Below are 15,831 nucleotides of genomic sequence, written 5' to 3' on the forward strand. Positions count from 1 at the left end.
TAACTTCATTCCTTCTCCCCTCTCCCCCTTGAAAAAGCCAAAGAGAAAAAGGTCTCTGTGCATAGTTTTCCAGAATGAAACCAAGGATGAAAACATTGCTGAAGCTGTGAAACAAGAAGGAAGGCCCATGGAGCTAATGATATTTTCTATTACCAAATGCTCTGAGATCTGAAAATTAAAAACAAGAGCAAATACTATTTGTATTTATCGGTATGTGCTGTATTAAACACATGCTCAAAGGTTTTAATGTTTTTGAGAAATAGTAATAGCTGTGATTAATTGTAAAAAGGAACATAAGCCAATTAGGGAAAATATTAGTTTAGGACATGAAATTGTTTTAAAGAGTTGGAAATGAATTTTCTAAAAAGTAGGCACATTTATTAAGAAGGCTTCTGATGCTGTAACACCGAGCTTTTGGAGGAATAAGTAGTGCTTCGTTCTTTGTAGTGCTTGACATTCTGGATTTGTCCACTTGGGATTTAGCAGCGTGCAAAAAGCTGTTTTCAGTCGACACTGATGGCACCGCCGCTTCGCGATGCTACCATTGTAAAGAGAAAATGATTGCACTGAAAGGCTACTGAGTCACAGAAATGTCATCTGTGCACGTTGCAACATGACATGCTAAAAAGCTGCAGAAAGGCTCCAAAATAAAGGGAATCTTCACTAAGTGTTTCCATTATACTTTTATTTGGTACTCTTGTTTCTCAGGAAGTTAGACATCCATTTTGTGTTCAAGAATCTCCTGCAGATTGCCTGCAAATTATTCCCTGCTGCTGCCTTACCTCTTGAATCTCCCCTCCTCAGCTCAACATTTCCCTGCAGTTCTTCCTAATACATGCATCTTTGTTTCTTTCTGTACCTCTGTGTTATTCCTTCCATATGCTAAAGGCTGGACATGCTGACTTGCACATAAGTATTCGTTATCATCTCAGCCAGCTTCCTCACTTAAATAATTTCTGACAGCTCTAAGTCAGTGCTTGAAATTGAAGTCCTGTGACGTCGAAGAACTAGAAATACATGACTATCAATTTACTAACACTGCATCTTCAGTTTACTAATATTTCTAAGGGTCGTATTGTACAATATGACAAACCAAAAATTGCTGAGCATTTTTAGCTGAGTCTGTTGGTGTGTCTTTTAGCTACACAAAATAAGCCAACATGCAGCTGCAGTCTGAAATTCGCTGAGCCTAATTACTCTCAGCTGCCCATTGTATTTGTCTTTTCTGCTCTTACTGACCCCTTCTAAGGTGCTATCGAGCCCAGTGCAATAATCTGCTGCAAATAGCCTTTACTCACATGAAGAGTTGCTCCCAAGAATTATGGTTTGATGTACTGATAGCTCTCACAGGATCAGACCTAATAAGAGTTCACCTGATGCAATTTCTTATGTAAATGAGTTTTCCAGACCATTTCTCTCTTTTTGGTTTTACTGTTACCAACTCTTCTACCATACTTCACAGATATTCATCTTTCTTCCATTTCTGTCCTTTAAATGAAATGTTTGCTGAACCTAATTGATACTGAAATGTCTCTTCTTGCAGAGCAAAAAGAATTGTGCAAGGGTAATTTAGTGTATTGAGTTATTCACAGCCATTGTGTTTGCCTGCGCTCTACTGGCACTGTATTTTCTGAAGATATTGGAAATCGTTTTTGCTGATGGAACCGATGGGAAAAAATGAGTCAATCACATGAAACAGTGGATTTGGAAAGCTCAGTACAAGTTATTGAAGAAAGTTTTAAGTGTCTTAGTACATACAATATCAGCGCTTTTTTTCTTCCTCAAGGATACCTGAATGCAGATATTTAAAGACTACTGCACCTTCCTCATTACTAAGAACCCACAAAGAAGGAAGACAAATATCTGAAGAGAGAAGCAGTCAGAAATACTAAAGTAAGGAGAGTTGCAGCCAGGTCTGTGGATTTCAGTTAAGTTGGTGTAAGTTTTTGTTCCTACAAGATGACTACTTTGGGTCTCTTTATAATGGGTTATGACAAGCCAAAATTTTAAAGGAGGGGAAACTACAGTGTTAACACTTCCTTTTGCTTCCACCCTGGAAATCTGTATTTCTGCAATAGATTCCTCTTCTGTATGTATCAGAGCCTCTCATTTGCTTCAGCTTGCGTTTGCATGTGTGACCTCAGTCCGTGAGCAAATTGCCTTCTGCTCTTCAACAATTCCATTCATTTAGGCTATAAAATCTGAATAAAAGTCACGTACTCTTGTTATTGCTATAGCGTATCATAAATGGCCTTAAAAATATAGTAGCTGTTAATTTTACCTGTTAGTTGGTTGTGCCTTGGTCTTTGTTTTAGTAGCGATCTTATTAACATTGGATTACATTCCCCTTATCTTAGCCAGCATACGAAGAATGACCATTACATATAAGCTGTGGTTTTAGAGTGAGATTCTTTCCTATTGAAAGTATTTTTATTTTGGTGAAGGGACTATCTCTACGGGAGCAGATTGAGGAGGAAATTTAGACACGAGAGGAAACGCTTGTGTCCTTTTTCGCTATTGTCAATCTTCGTGGTTGTGATCCCTGTAGTACATTTATGTACAGGGTATTCCAGGGTGTAAAATCTTTGTTTCCTTCTGCTTACCATTCTTCTGCACAGCACTGGTAGCTTAGAAAAATAATAATCTAAACTGATGATAATCAAAGTACAGAATACAGGAAAAATAGTACACAGCCTTTCTGCCAGTTGTCCAGCAAATGAGATCCTGTACTCTTGAGTCTTCTTCAGGTAAAGGCTGTGAGCTCAGCAAGTGGCACAATATGAGTCTGTTCTTGTGTTAATTACAGTAGTGAAAATGGAAAACAGAGTGGCTGCTGCCCATGAGTACCCTTGAAATGGTCAAGAACTGCAAATGTATTTGCCTTTCTGCTCAGCACAACTGGTTTAAGTACGTGCACCATCTCTGAAAACTGCTCTGCAGAGCTTAGTAATTTTCTTCCCACTGTGAGGGGATGTTGTACAGGGCTGTTTATAATAAACTTTAATGGAATAGAAAGCTGAAGTAGACAGACATCCTGCATCCGACGTGGCTTTATGATGAAAGAGCACAGCATGCCTTGCTCTTGAGATACCTGATGTAGACTCCTATGTTCTGGGAAGAATGTAACAAGGCTGAGCCACAGAGAATACCACAGATCTCCACTTAGACATAAAAGGAAGACCACGATAAAAAGCATCTGTTGGTCACTGTTCTGACTCCTGATCAACTGCAATTCCTTTATGATAGCAGACTGTGTATGAATAACTGAAATTAACTTGCCATTCAACCATTTCTCACAGGTTGTGTTTAAAAATGGCACCAGTATCAACTGAGATGTGAAGTACAGTCTGCAAGTCTGTAATCTGTGCTGTGTGGCCATGTAGCTGCTTGGAATTCCTTTTTCTTGTCCTTTTGCTTAACAAAGACTGCAACCGCAACATTAGAAGCTTATCAAGCTTGTAAGCAATCCAGTTACTATATGTGATCCAATCTTTTTCTAGTCAACTGAAAATGGGTGTATTGGTTATAAGGATCTTTAATGCTGTCTGAGTGATTTTCCTGATTCAGATGCTGAAATTGAGCCGTAGTAAGCAGTAGTCAGCTGAATTAGCATTGTGCTGCTTGTGCCTGGAAGCTGATTGTATTGAAGGAACGGTTTCCCAAAGCTCACTGAGAAAGCAATACTGACAATGTTTCTGGCTTTACCTATCCCCGTGCTTTTTATAGATTCTCTTCAGAAAAACCTCCAGCACAGATTCAAACCCCACATTCATGTTCAATTTAAGTACATGGGCATTTCTGAAGTCTTAGCCTCTTAAATTCTAAATTCATAGATCCATTAAAGACAATTTTAGAATTACCCTCGCTGCTACCACAGTTCTCTCATCTTTCAAAGCTTGGCAAGCTTTGTCCTCAGCTTGATTCTTTTTTTCAAAGCTTTTTCTGTCTGTTGTACACGATGAAAAGCTGCAAAGAGAAAGCGTGTGTGGAGAGAGGGCACAATAGATAAAGCATAGTTACACAGCAGTTGAATTTGAAAGACATGCTCTGTCCTTTAATGTCTACTTTCAGCACTTTAAAACACTATCCTCCACAATAATCTCTTAAGTGCTTTATCTGATGCTGGTGCCCAGTGCTGATTGGTACAAACAGTGCTAACAACTTGGCTAAACCCATGGTTGGCAAGTTCTGTATTGTTTATGGTGTCTCTGCCACAGAAATGCTTATTCTAACAAGAAATATTGAGCTGCTCCAAAAAGTTGCTATTTTTAAATTAAAAAAGAATAATCTTGAATTAAACCTAAGTGGCATGTGGAGTTTTTGCTGAGCGTAACTCCTGCGTATGTGTATTGAGCCCTGGAGCGCTGCGTAAATGCAATTAGAAAATTGTATTACAGCATTTTGGTTATGAGGAATTGATTTTTAAGCAACTGACTTCTGATCAGAGAGCAAAAGTTCTTGTGAGGACTCGATTTTTGGCAAGCAGATTTTAAAAGAGAGAAGTTTTTTCTTCTGTAGTATGTGCTGTTGTGCTGTTTCAAATAAAGGTCACTGTGAAAGGGAGGCCCTCAGTTGAAGTGGCTATAAAAAGTTAAACTTCTTTTAAACTGGAATTCGGATAAATGAGATGTGCTTTCAACTGCCAGCGAATTTTGCAGTAATCAATAGTTGGTGCTGAATTCCCATTTATGATAAAGTTTTAGGCCAAGTTTTCTGTCTCTATGAGGGAATGAAGACTCCATGTTATCTTTGGCTCATCAAGGACAAAAAAAATGTAATGAAATGCTTTAAAGCAGACATTCTATTACAATAGCAAGAGTTCAGTGAAGTTAAAAAGTAAAAAATAAAAAAAAAGTTCCCGAGAGCCTTTCCAGTTCTTTATTCTTAATGATATTATGTCAATGGTACTTGCTGCTGTTAGGAATAATTTATGAAAGCCTTATTTTATCAGAAGTTCTGCTCTAGATAGAGAAACAGGAGATATATGGAATAGAAGAAGGTTTTTGTTGTGCAGGCAGTTTTCAGTGCAGTTGATTTCGATGCATGATTCCATGGTAAACAGAGGTGAATTCAACTTTGAGAAATTAGTTCTAGATGCAGATTGGAACAAATCCACTGTTGAGCTGCCTGGTCTGGTGGTTGGTGACCCTGCACATGGCAGGGGGGCTGCAACTAGATGATCATTATGTTCCTTTTCAACCCAGGCCATTCTGTGATTAGCAGAACTTGTGGTTGGGCTTTGTACAACCGGTAGTGACTTCACTTCACTTGAGACATAATCTCTTCCCAGTGCGACTGTGGATGCCCCATCCCTGGAGGTGCTCAAGGCCGCGTTGGTTGGGCAGCCTGATCTGGTGCCTGATTTAGCGACTGGCTGCCCTACTTGTGGTACCGGGGTTGGAACTAGGTGACCTTTAGGTCCCTTCTGACCCAAGCCATTCTCTGATTGAATCTCATTGGAGAAGTGGGATTTTTGTTCTTTTTTCAGTTGCCTGTATTTCAGATCTGAGCATCTTAAAATCACTTTTATTTCTTAGAAATTGTCCTAACTCAATTAATTATAATCACTCTGAAATGGGAGTACATGAAAGTGAACAGGCAGATGAAAAAGCTCAGTTGCACAGGTTGTATTTTTGGAGTGCTTCACCTTTTCTTAACATAGCATGCTTTCCTTTCTTTCCTCTGTAGGTGATGAGTGCCTGTTTTGGTTTAGCCTCCAATGCACCTTTTTTGGGCACGATGTTCCAGAGAAGTCCTTGTGCTGTGGATATGTGAGATGAAAGCTAGGACTTATCAAATGAGGTAAGGAAAACACCCTACAGCGTATTTAGTACGGAAATACGTTTAAGGATAAAAGTTACTCAGCCAGTAACAACTACACAGCATACAATGGAAGATGGTGGATGTGTCTACAAAAGAAATTAATTCATTTTATGAAGTGGACTGAGTTAAGAGACATAAAAAGAATTGCATTATACTATTACTGTGAATATCAAACAGCCGTTTCAGGTAGTTTGCATTTGTAATTCTCCTTACAATATTAGATGTAGGAAATGTTCCTATTGCTCATTTACACTTAACTTGGCAAATTAATTCAGGCAAAATGTGGATGCCCTATTCAGTTCTAAAGTTAACTTTTCACAGCATATTGTGTTGCTAGTGAATCCAGACAACTTGGTTTAATGCATAAATCATAGCCGTACTGCTATGAATAAATACATCATTCAGAAGTATACTATAATAACTAGGGTATAGTACAGTACATTTTGCCTGACTATACCTATATGCATGTGATTAAGATATATTTATCTATCTCACAATGTGTGTCTATACACACGCACACACACAGTTCAGATTAACAGCAAAGAAAGCAACGTGGCAAAGCATGCAAGATCCTCAACCCTCGTCCAATGTCAGAACAGGAAGCAACAGGTACAAACTGGAGCACTGTAAAATAAGGGATCCTGATTCTTCTGCTGTCAGATGTTTTGTATGTGAAGGTCCCTGGGATTTCAGTGGGCTGTGCTCTGTTCTTTCCAGTTGTCCTAAAAGTCATGGGGTAGGCATTAGTTATTATCTCCAGGTATGAAACAGTGAACTTATTTCAGCAAGCTGAAACATGGACTCCTTTGTTCCCTAGAGTTAGGCACACTGAGCCACACGCTTCTTCTGTGCAGGAGGAATCTGAGGGACAGTTTGTGGGGGAGTGGATATTGTGTGGTCTCTCTTTTATTTTGCTGTCTGCTTACCATACACCTATCAAATGTAGAGAAATAAGAGAATTCCTCATGCACCTTCCTGAATGATCACAAAGCAGCGGTTTATCTGCTAGAGGAAGTGCTTCTCATATCAAATAAGGATGTGTGATCATCCCATCAAAAATAAGAGAATATTATTGACGTGTATGAAAAAGATTGATGCAGTGGAGTACAGTATCCTGCCAGCTGTGGTTTAGAAATCTCTCATCTTTATTAGCATTGTGAAGCAGGAAAAGCCATAATCAGTGCAGGGCACGGAAGTGATGGAGAAGGAAGTAGTTTGAAGTGTTCTTTCATTTCCCTTCACATGAAGGCCCTGAAGGATCAGTTCAGTTCTTCATTCAAAAAAGAGCTGTAATCTGACAGGCTGTATCCAGAAAGTAGATGTTTAAACAAACAAACAAACGAACAAACAAAAAGCTGTGAGAATACAGCTTCTTTTTTTTATGATTTGACCTTTAACATGTAAGAATTTACTAACACAGGGAGGTTTCTCCCTTGTCTTGTAGTAAGCAAGTTCCACGGGCACAGCTGAACTCTGTTCCTGCACCTGCAAATATGGGTGTGCAGAACTAACAGTTCCTGCACATTTTGTTCACTGCACTTCGAACGCACTTCTTCCCATCTTCTATTTCTGAGAGAGTTTTAGTAAATCTGAGCATTAACTGTGCTCCATGGTCAAGTGACAGTAGCCTTCTGGGATGGCAGATAGTGTGAAACACTGATACAGAAACTCTTATCCACACAAAAGTCATACCACCACCCCTGAAATTATCTGCTATGCATTTTCAAGTACGCTGAACAAATATTCCAAAGGGAAAGGGCATATGTTATTGCAGTCCTGGGACAATAAGCAGAGTTATAAGATAAAATCTATCTGGTATTTATTCAGCTTTTCTGAATGAAGGGTATCATCACTCTGCAGCACTGCATAATGCAGAGCCCTAATATCCCATATAGTCTCTGTCAAAATAAACCTCTGTGTGTAACTGTGGGCTCCAGATAAGGTCAAAATATAATGTCACAAGTCAACCCTGCTTCTGAAAATGCGCACCAAAAATAAGCATTGGAATTCCTAAACACAGCGTTGTGAGACAACTTCTTGAGTTTTCCGTTCTGTTGCTCTCAAAAGCTTAAAGATGCTGTGTTTTTCCTCCAGTTCTGTAGCTTCTATCACCCTGACAGCCACTGAGATGTGTTTGAGTGCCTGGTAAATGCAGGTCAGCTGTGCTCATCAGGCTTGGGCAGGGCTGTCTCTGTGAAATAGCACTTACAAACAGGGCCACTGAAGTTCCCAGTCCTGCAGGGCTCGTATGTGTGAGCTGCTTATGGAGTATGGGCCTCGCTGCTCCAGGAATTATTGGTCCTTTTCTTGGAGTGAAGTGCCCACAGTTGGCAGAGAGGGCAATACAGTTTTGTACAAAATCCCAGGGCAAGTAGGACAAAGGAGGAAAAAGGGAAATTTGTAAGGTGATCTTGCAAATGGACTTATTTGACTTATGCAATTGCTATAAATTTTTAAAGCACGTAAATGGTTAGTCCCAAAGTAATATCCAGTTGCAGGTCACTGCAGTAGCTGGGTTTATAAGAAGTTGTAAAGCTATGCATTTCAAACTTGCTTAGCAGAACCTCTGTGCAAAGATCCCAATAAGCAAGTGGTAAGATCACAAGGAAAACAACGTAGATGACTTCTCTCTCCTAATAAAATGAGCATCATATTAATGCTTAGAACTCTCAAAACTTGGTTGATTTTACTGTTGTAACAGAACACTATACTACAAATTTGGAGAAATTCTCAATATTTTTTTAGTGTAATCCATGACATTTACTACAGGTCAAATGGCTAAGATGTATGTGAGAAGGTATTTATTTTATCAATATTTAGAAAGAGACCAGCATTCACTGAAATACTGAAGCAGAATGCAAGAGCTCATTAGACATGTCAGGGTAAGGGAAAACAGAGAGAGGTAATGCTGCTGCCTTTACGCACAGCAATACTGTAACGCAGAAATTAAGTGTATGCACCACTTGCTTTCAAGTTTGGTGTCATACTAAGTAAAAAAAACCCCATAGGATATTTTATGAACTTGGAATGGATCTGTAAGGATCATCAAGAACAGAGGATGTTTATATCGAGCGAAATGTTTCTACTAGTGTATCACTAGTATAATCAGGTGTCTTTTGTTATAGCATCAAGTATTTCTTAATTCCGCTAAAATCTGAACTTCTGGTATAAATTGATTAGGTGAAAAAGTTAACTGGTGATTCCAATGGATTTCTTGTGGAGGAGGGCATGCAGTCAAATGAATAATGGAGGGGAATTTTTAAAAATTGCGAACTGACCTTTGAAATGTCAGAATTTGGATGTTTCCTGTAATCAACGTTCTGTGATAAATGAGAGCAGTAAATGTAAAGATCCTCAGTTCAAAAGTGTGTGCAATCGAAACCCAATGAGAGATCAATGCCCTTTTGGTGACCTTTTCTGAAAAGGCCAAATGACAACATTTATGGGAAGCTTTACTTGTGCTCAGAGGATGATAACAAATGGATTTACTGCATGTTGGTGTCCCAGCTGTAGAGAAAATCTACATCTGTATGTGTGAGTTTATAGAAGTACATGTGTATAACATTCACATAATTGTCTGCTTTTTTCATGGAAATTCAAGCGAAGATCTGAGAGCCCAGCAACGTTCTTTCTTTTGCATCATTGATCACTAATGATTTCACACAGGTAATATAATGACTGCGTTCACACAGAACAGGTTTGATGACTAGAAAGACAAAACAGCTGCTCTCACGCTTTGCTGTTCTGATTCTGTACTTGCAGGAGGAAAAAAATAAAAAAGGATGAAAGTGCAAGACTTGACTACATAAAATAGCAGATATGACTGGATGTAGAAACAGATCTGTAGAGAGGTAAACAGTTTCTACTATAGTATCCTGAAGTGTTGAACTGCATTTTAAGTTGCATGAACGACTGCCTTCATAGGAGAAAACAGCAATGTGTCTAAGGTGAAAGGCAAGCAAAGTATCTAAGTTCAGGCAGCAAACGCAAATGTCAAACTGTTGTCTTTCAAAATAGCTGGGAAAGAATTACCTCCTTTCAAAATGTTTTAGTCTCAACTGTAAAATGAGCTTTCAGTATATGACTCCTCTAGTAATAGCAGAGATGAGAATAGCAAATTAGAGCAATAGAAGTGAATGACTGCAACAATTTACTTGCTTATTTTTGCTCTTTGTGTAAACTTTCAGCTCTGCTTACAATGCACCTTAGCTATAACAGAGACCTGGCATTTTAATTCACTGCTCATACGAAATGCTTATAAACGTTTGCTTGCCAAAAATAACAAACGCCAGAGCTTTGTGTGTTCGCTCCAACATATTCTTTAACCACAAAGGTATGAATGTATTAAGATATTTAATCTATCAGTGCTAGGTCTTTTAATATGAACACAGAATTTAATAATAATAGCAGTTATTATAATAGCAGAGGATGGCATACTGCTTGGGCATTAAACCCTTGGTCTTGCTTGTCAAGTAAGCAGAAAATATTCAGAAGAATTGCTTTGTTCATGTGAGCTAACGTTTTACCCGCCGTTTTACACTTCACAGTTCTTAGCTTGCTTCTAAATATCAAAGATCCAATCAGACACTTGGAGATGCAATTGCTGAACTTTGCTTTTATAATGTAGTCTGCAGATGTGCGTTATATTTCTAGATAGCGAGGTCAGACCTTTGCTGTAAAAAAAGACTGCTGATAAAATATTTGTCCTTCTAACATATAAGAAAATTTTCAGCTCTCAGTGGAGCAGATTAATTCCAAGACTTCTGTTTGGTGCTTCTTTCATTCATTCAGTCAGAATGTTGTTTACCTGAGGAGATGCACTGTCAGGGATGTATTTTTGAGTGAAGTGGAAAAAGGCATTCTGAGACACCTTGAAGCACTAAGGCTTTGAAACCTACCTGAAGGACCTCGGGAAGGTGCCTCCATTGATACATGAGAAAACCTGATCTAACTTAGTTACGTTTTTTATCACTGGTCTTCTTGTCATCTCTTTGGTGTAGATGAATTCACCAAGTTCTACTTACCATGATTCCCCATGTGGAACTGCTGCACTAGGAGCAATAGTGGCTTCATTAGTTCTGTGAGATGGCTGCACTGTAAGAAGAAATCGCATCTGGCTTAAGACAAGTGCTGGGTTCTAAGAAGCTGCTTATAAAGTTAAGCTCCAGGTTAGATTTCTCTCACAGAATTCCAGGCGCTGATATTAGAAACGTGCGTTTTGTGTAAGTTCATCCACAGAAACAACTGCCGCTAAGTTGATTGTTGCAGCAAGCTGATGGGAAATACCATTAAATGCCATTATTTTGGTCTCCTGGCTTGTCTATGTTCTCTCATTGTCTTTGGCCAGAGAAAACTATGATGATAGAACTCTGTAAACCGCTATAATTGTAACAGTTCTACAGCTTTATCTGAGAACGACATTCTAGCAGGAAAACAATGCTGTAGCAATTCCTAAAGGAAACTTTCTACCATTGTTATATATTCCATATTTAGAAACATATTTCTATACTTTTCATATTTTTATGTTTTTCTATTTTATTTCTATGTAATGGCTGAAAGAGGCATGGCACTTAGAAATGCCATGCACATGGCCCTTGGAAAAGTGAAAGCATCAGTCTTTCCTTTTCATTTTTTTCTCTAGATGTTTCCATAAACAGTTTGTCATCATCATTTTCCTTTCACGAACAGAGCTCAAAATGCTGATGCTGCCGTCTTTCAGCTCTATAGAAGTAAACAATTCATGTTCTCACAACACAGTCACTGATTTAGGAAGTGCAGAGATCTGTAAATAGGTGATGGCTGCCCCTTTAAATATATATATATATAAATGTATTTTCAGGAGATGCCACGAATTCTTTTGGGACAATTCCAGAAGTTTGACCCATAGAAAAACTGTGCAAGAGAAAATACTCTGTGGCTCTTCAATGGTTTTACCTAACCAGCACTAGACTCAGCTCTACTCAGAGCTCACTCCAGCATTAGGGAGTGCAACTTCCCATTAAGATGATGTCTTGCAGTCTGGGCTTGGCTCTGTAGCATAGCACAAATATTTCCTATTTGCCTGAACTGGTTCTGACCTCAGATGAGATGGTATATGAGCCTGACATAACATAGATTTTTCCATTAGCAGAGCATGGTTGCATGCAACTTCTTATAGATGTGTTGGCACAGAGAGAAAGCGTGACCAATGCGAAGGGAAAATATCCAAACACAGCTGTGCCACAAATAGCTTTTGCAACTTTGTAGCCATCTGTTTTCAGTCCAGGCTAATATATGCATATGTTTTTCCATATTTTCTTTTGCATAAGTGTCAGACCTGCTGGCTGAAGGGTTAGATTTTATTCGTGTGAAAGACAAGAAGTGCTTATCTGCAAGTTGTTATGACAAAACCATGAGGTTTTCAGCTTGGTTGCTGAAAGATAGCAACTCAGTCTAACAGAGCAGGTACCAAAGAGCAAAATTTAGCACAGCCAATACACTTCAGTGTGCAGGGAAGCACAGCTGTTATTCTAAGCTAAATCTCCATTCCTGAGTTGCGCAAAAAGGCAATAGGGATCTTTCCTCTCTTTTGTTTCTCTTTATTGGAGGTGGGCCAGCAGGATGGAATGAGAGGATCAGGGCTGGGAGATCTGGGTGCCTGCAAACACGATCAGTGACTTGTGGAAGGTGACACAATGCTGCAAAGCTCTGCGTGGAAGATTTATAATGGCTTCTTTCAAGTACTCACATTTCAGTCCTGGTAGCTGAGCATCTCAAGCAGATGTTTGGCTGCTCCCATGATTTGAGACTGGGGTGGTGATAAACAGTCTGACACGAAATGAGCAGCAGCAAATTCAGTGACACAGTAACATATTATATGTGGGATGAGCAATTTGCTGAAGATTCAGAGCTAGAGTTCTGACACTAGGATATCAATCACATGAGATTTGCATTGAGAGGTGTTTGCTTTCTGACTACAGATAAAAATCTTCTGTGAATAACTTCAGAGAATTGCACGTCAACCTGGTCTGCAACACGAATGTGAGTCAGGAGCTTTTCTGTTATGCTTTGTCATGAAAGGGTAGATGCTAAATTGCATTTAACATGGGTTGGTGTGCACCATATCGAGATAATCTTTATTTATATACACGAAAGTATGTCTAAAATATCAGCTTGGGTGCCTACATCAATAACTACAGTGCTCTTGATACAGAAGGATGAGAAAAAGTTAAAATTGCAGGTTTTTTAAATGTTCCATCTTTGAGACATAACATTTCAAAGACCCAGTTAATCTTAAGGGACCGTAATGTTATTGTCATGTACAGTGCATCATGCTTACTGGACATGGAATCTGAACACACTGAAAAAATCAGTGCTTAGTCTATAGCCCTGTAATAATCTGCTGTCAGCATGCAGATTATTTGGTAGGATGAAATCTAACTGATGCCTGTTGTCATTCAGGGCTGTTTCTGCTAGGAACTGTTCACATATTGTTTTTCCACTCTATGTTGTTGTAACTCATACAAATCTCTTAGCATTTTGAGAAATGCTTTTTATTTATTTGTTTAGCATTCATTGGAATTAATCTCACTGAAGTAGTCAGTGGCACCAGGGATTTCCTAAGATAAAGAACAAATCACTTGCAGGAAAATTTTTACATAAGGTCAAGCCAAAGCCTTAAACGTAGGTACCCCTTACCTACCCATTGGGTGCTTTTTCTGTTTAGGAATTCCATGGATGGGAACTCATATGCTTGTCCATCACAATGTAGTGCATGGGATCAAATCTGATCACTGCACCCATGCTTGCCCTCACAACATCACCTCACGGCATAATTTTTTAACAGTAGATTGTTTTCTCTTTCTTTAACTACAAGAGGTGCTTTGTCAGACAACTTGGTAACTCAGTAGCGCCAGCAGTGTTAGGAAGAGGAGGTGATCTTATTTAGTTATTTCTATTGTGTGACACATGACATTCTTGATTTGATTAAAAGAAATAGAGGTCCAAAATCTCCCTTTGTTTCTGTCTGAAGACCTTTCTAAGATGAAGCAGATGGTGCTTTTAGCAGCAGGTAGCTGTATTTTTATGAGATGCCTACTCCCTAACTGGCTACTGCATTGGGAGCATTCCACAGTTTATTTTTCAAATTAGGTTTCTTTGCCTCTACAAAAGACCACTTATCTGCATTTCTTTCAGTGTCCATTCTTCTCGATTCCTCAAATCTGAACACGAAATATGAAGTATCAATAAATATGCAGCAACAGTGTTCATGAATACTGACTGCTTTTTTATTTCTGGTGGAATACAAGAAAATAACAATCTGACAGTTCAGAGTGAATTTGGAGGGAAGGAAAAAAAAACACAGAAAAGATAAAGTATTACACAGATACGTCAAAGCAGGCTTAAAAGTATAACTCTTGCAAAAATTAGCATTACTGAGATCAATTATTTAATGGCCCAGTTAAAAGAAGTTACTACTTAAGTAACTTTCTAGACAGATCTATGGTTTGTAACTGAATGAGCTTTAAGTGCTGCAATTACTATTTGAAATTTTACATAGTTTTTGTGTTGTTTTTTTTTTTTTTAATGTAATCTGTAGGTAGGCAACAAAGCAATCAGTATAGAACTACAAAATACCCTTCTCTGGAGTAATGGGCTGATTGCTGAGTTCAGCTCAGAAGAAAAGTAGGTTTTCCTTAAGGTTTTTTTTCCACAGGAAAGGAGATAATGAAGGAAAAGAACGTCAGGTGTGGGAGTAAATGGGGGAAAAATATTTTAGTCTCTGAAAAGAAAGCTTTGTGTGTTGGTACTAACCAGCAGATCAAGATGAGATGAATGACCTCATGCACATGACTTTTTTTCCCTCTTAGTTTGTGAAAATCCAAATGAGTAGCAGTGTTTTAAAATTTAGTTTGTTAAACTGAAAGAATATTAAAAGGAATATAAGTAACTGCAGAACTGGGAGTAGGGCTTTCTTTCGCGTGTTGCCTTTTACCTGTCTGCTGTCACTAGAACGTGCTGAAACTGAGAAATAGATACAAAAAACGAAAGTAGTTTGTACTGCTTTTTATAAAAGCTGTTGGAAAGATTGGTCAGTCCTCTTCCTGCAGAGAAATTGCAAGGGATATCATACAGGTGTGGTGGACACTGGATTTGAACACAAAGGCAAATCCGGGTGTATGGCTGTTGATATCCCTGTACAAATCCAATTCAAATATGCTAAAATTTGAGTAGGATGGGTTTTCTTTTTTCTTTTTCTTTTATTCTGGACTATTTGTGCTTAGAGCTGTTCTACATATCTGCAGTTTTAAAAATTTCTTAGAATAACTGATTTTATATCTTGTTGTTTTGTATTTTGTGTCTACGCAAAGGATAAAATATTTGAAGCACTAAGCATTCTTCTTAGACATCCAGCTGTGGAAAACAGAAACTATTATTTTACTAGATTTGCTATAAAGAACAACGTCATCCATGTTGGCCCAAAGATAATGCAAAAGTTATGGTGGAGATATAGATTGAATTGACATAAAACCTAGTAGTTGGTACCCGTTGTTGAATACTGGCAGTTAAAAAGCACTATAAAGTGCAAGGTGTCAGCTGAAGAATACCAGCAAGGCAGCTGTTCAAGAAAAGCGTCTTGTGCAGGAAAGGATGTAAATGGAAAGAATATTATTTTATTTGACATACAATCCTGGAGTACACACAGTGTAAGGCTTTCTGAAAGCCACGGCAATTTGAAGCTCTGCTGTGGAGAAATCTGGGTGAGAAAAATCTATATACAGACCAGGGATACTAGACTGAAAAGTGTATTTACCTTCCACCTACTCTTCCACCTAGCTGAACATGGCAGATTACGAAAGTCAAGAGCACACTGTGACTTACTTAATACAAAGATTTTGGCACCTTTTATTGATCTTTGAGCACATATTTTTTTCTTATTGTCCTGATTACTGTGCATTCTCACACTGGATTAATGAATATGTAACTGTCTTGGATTTTGTCATTTCTGTGCCATCTTGAGAGGACTTT

General features: G+C 38.5%; 1 long non-coding RNA gene across 5 annotated transcripts in view; it reads left to right on the forward strand.

Moving 5' to 3' along the window:
- The first annotated feature begins 1,671 nt into the window (after positions 1–1,671).
- Positions 1,672–15,831, forward strand: part of LOC122162351 — a 34,405-nt gene continuing 20,245 nt past the window's right edge. For all 5 annotated transcript variants that reach the window (XR_006169493.1, XR_006169497.1, XR_006169496.1 and 2 more), the window contains exons 1-2: positions 1,672–1,938; positions 5,689–5,802. This is a non-coding gene — a long non-coding RNA (uncharacterized LOC122162351). The remainder of the gene's footprint in view (positions 1,939–5,688; positions 5,803–15,831) is intronic.

This window comes from Centrocercus urophasianus, unplaced genomic scaffold, assembly GCF_019232065.1.
Source record: "Centrocercus urophasianus isolate 14NV4802_14NV808 unplaced genomic scaffold, USGS_Curo_1.0 seq_20, whole genome shotgun sequence".
In the NCBI taxonomy this organism is placed as follows: Eukaryota; Metazoa; Chordata; class Aves; order Galliformes; family Phasianidae; genus Centrocercus; species Centrocercus urophasianus.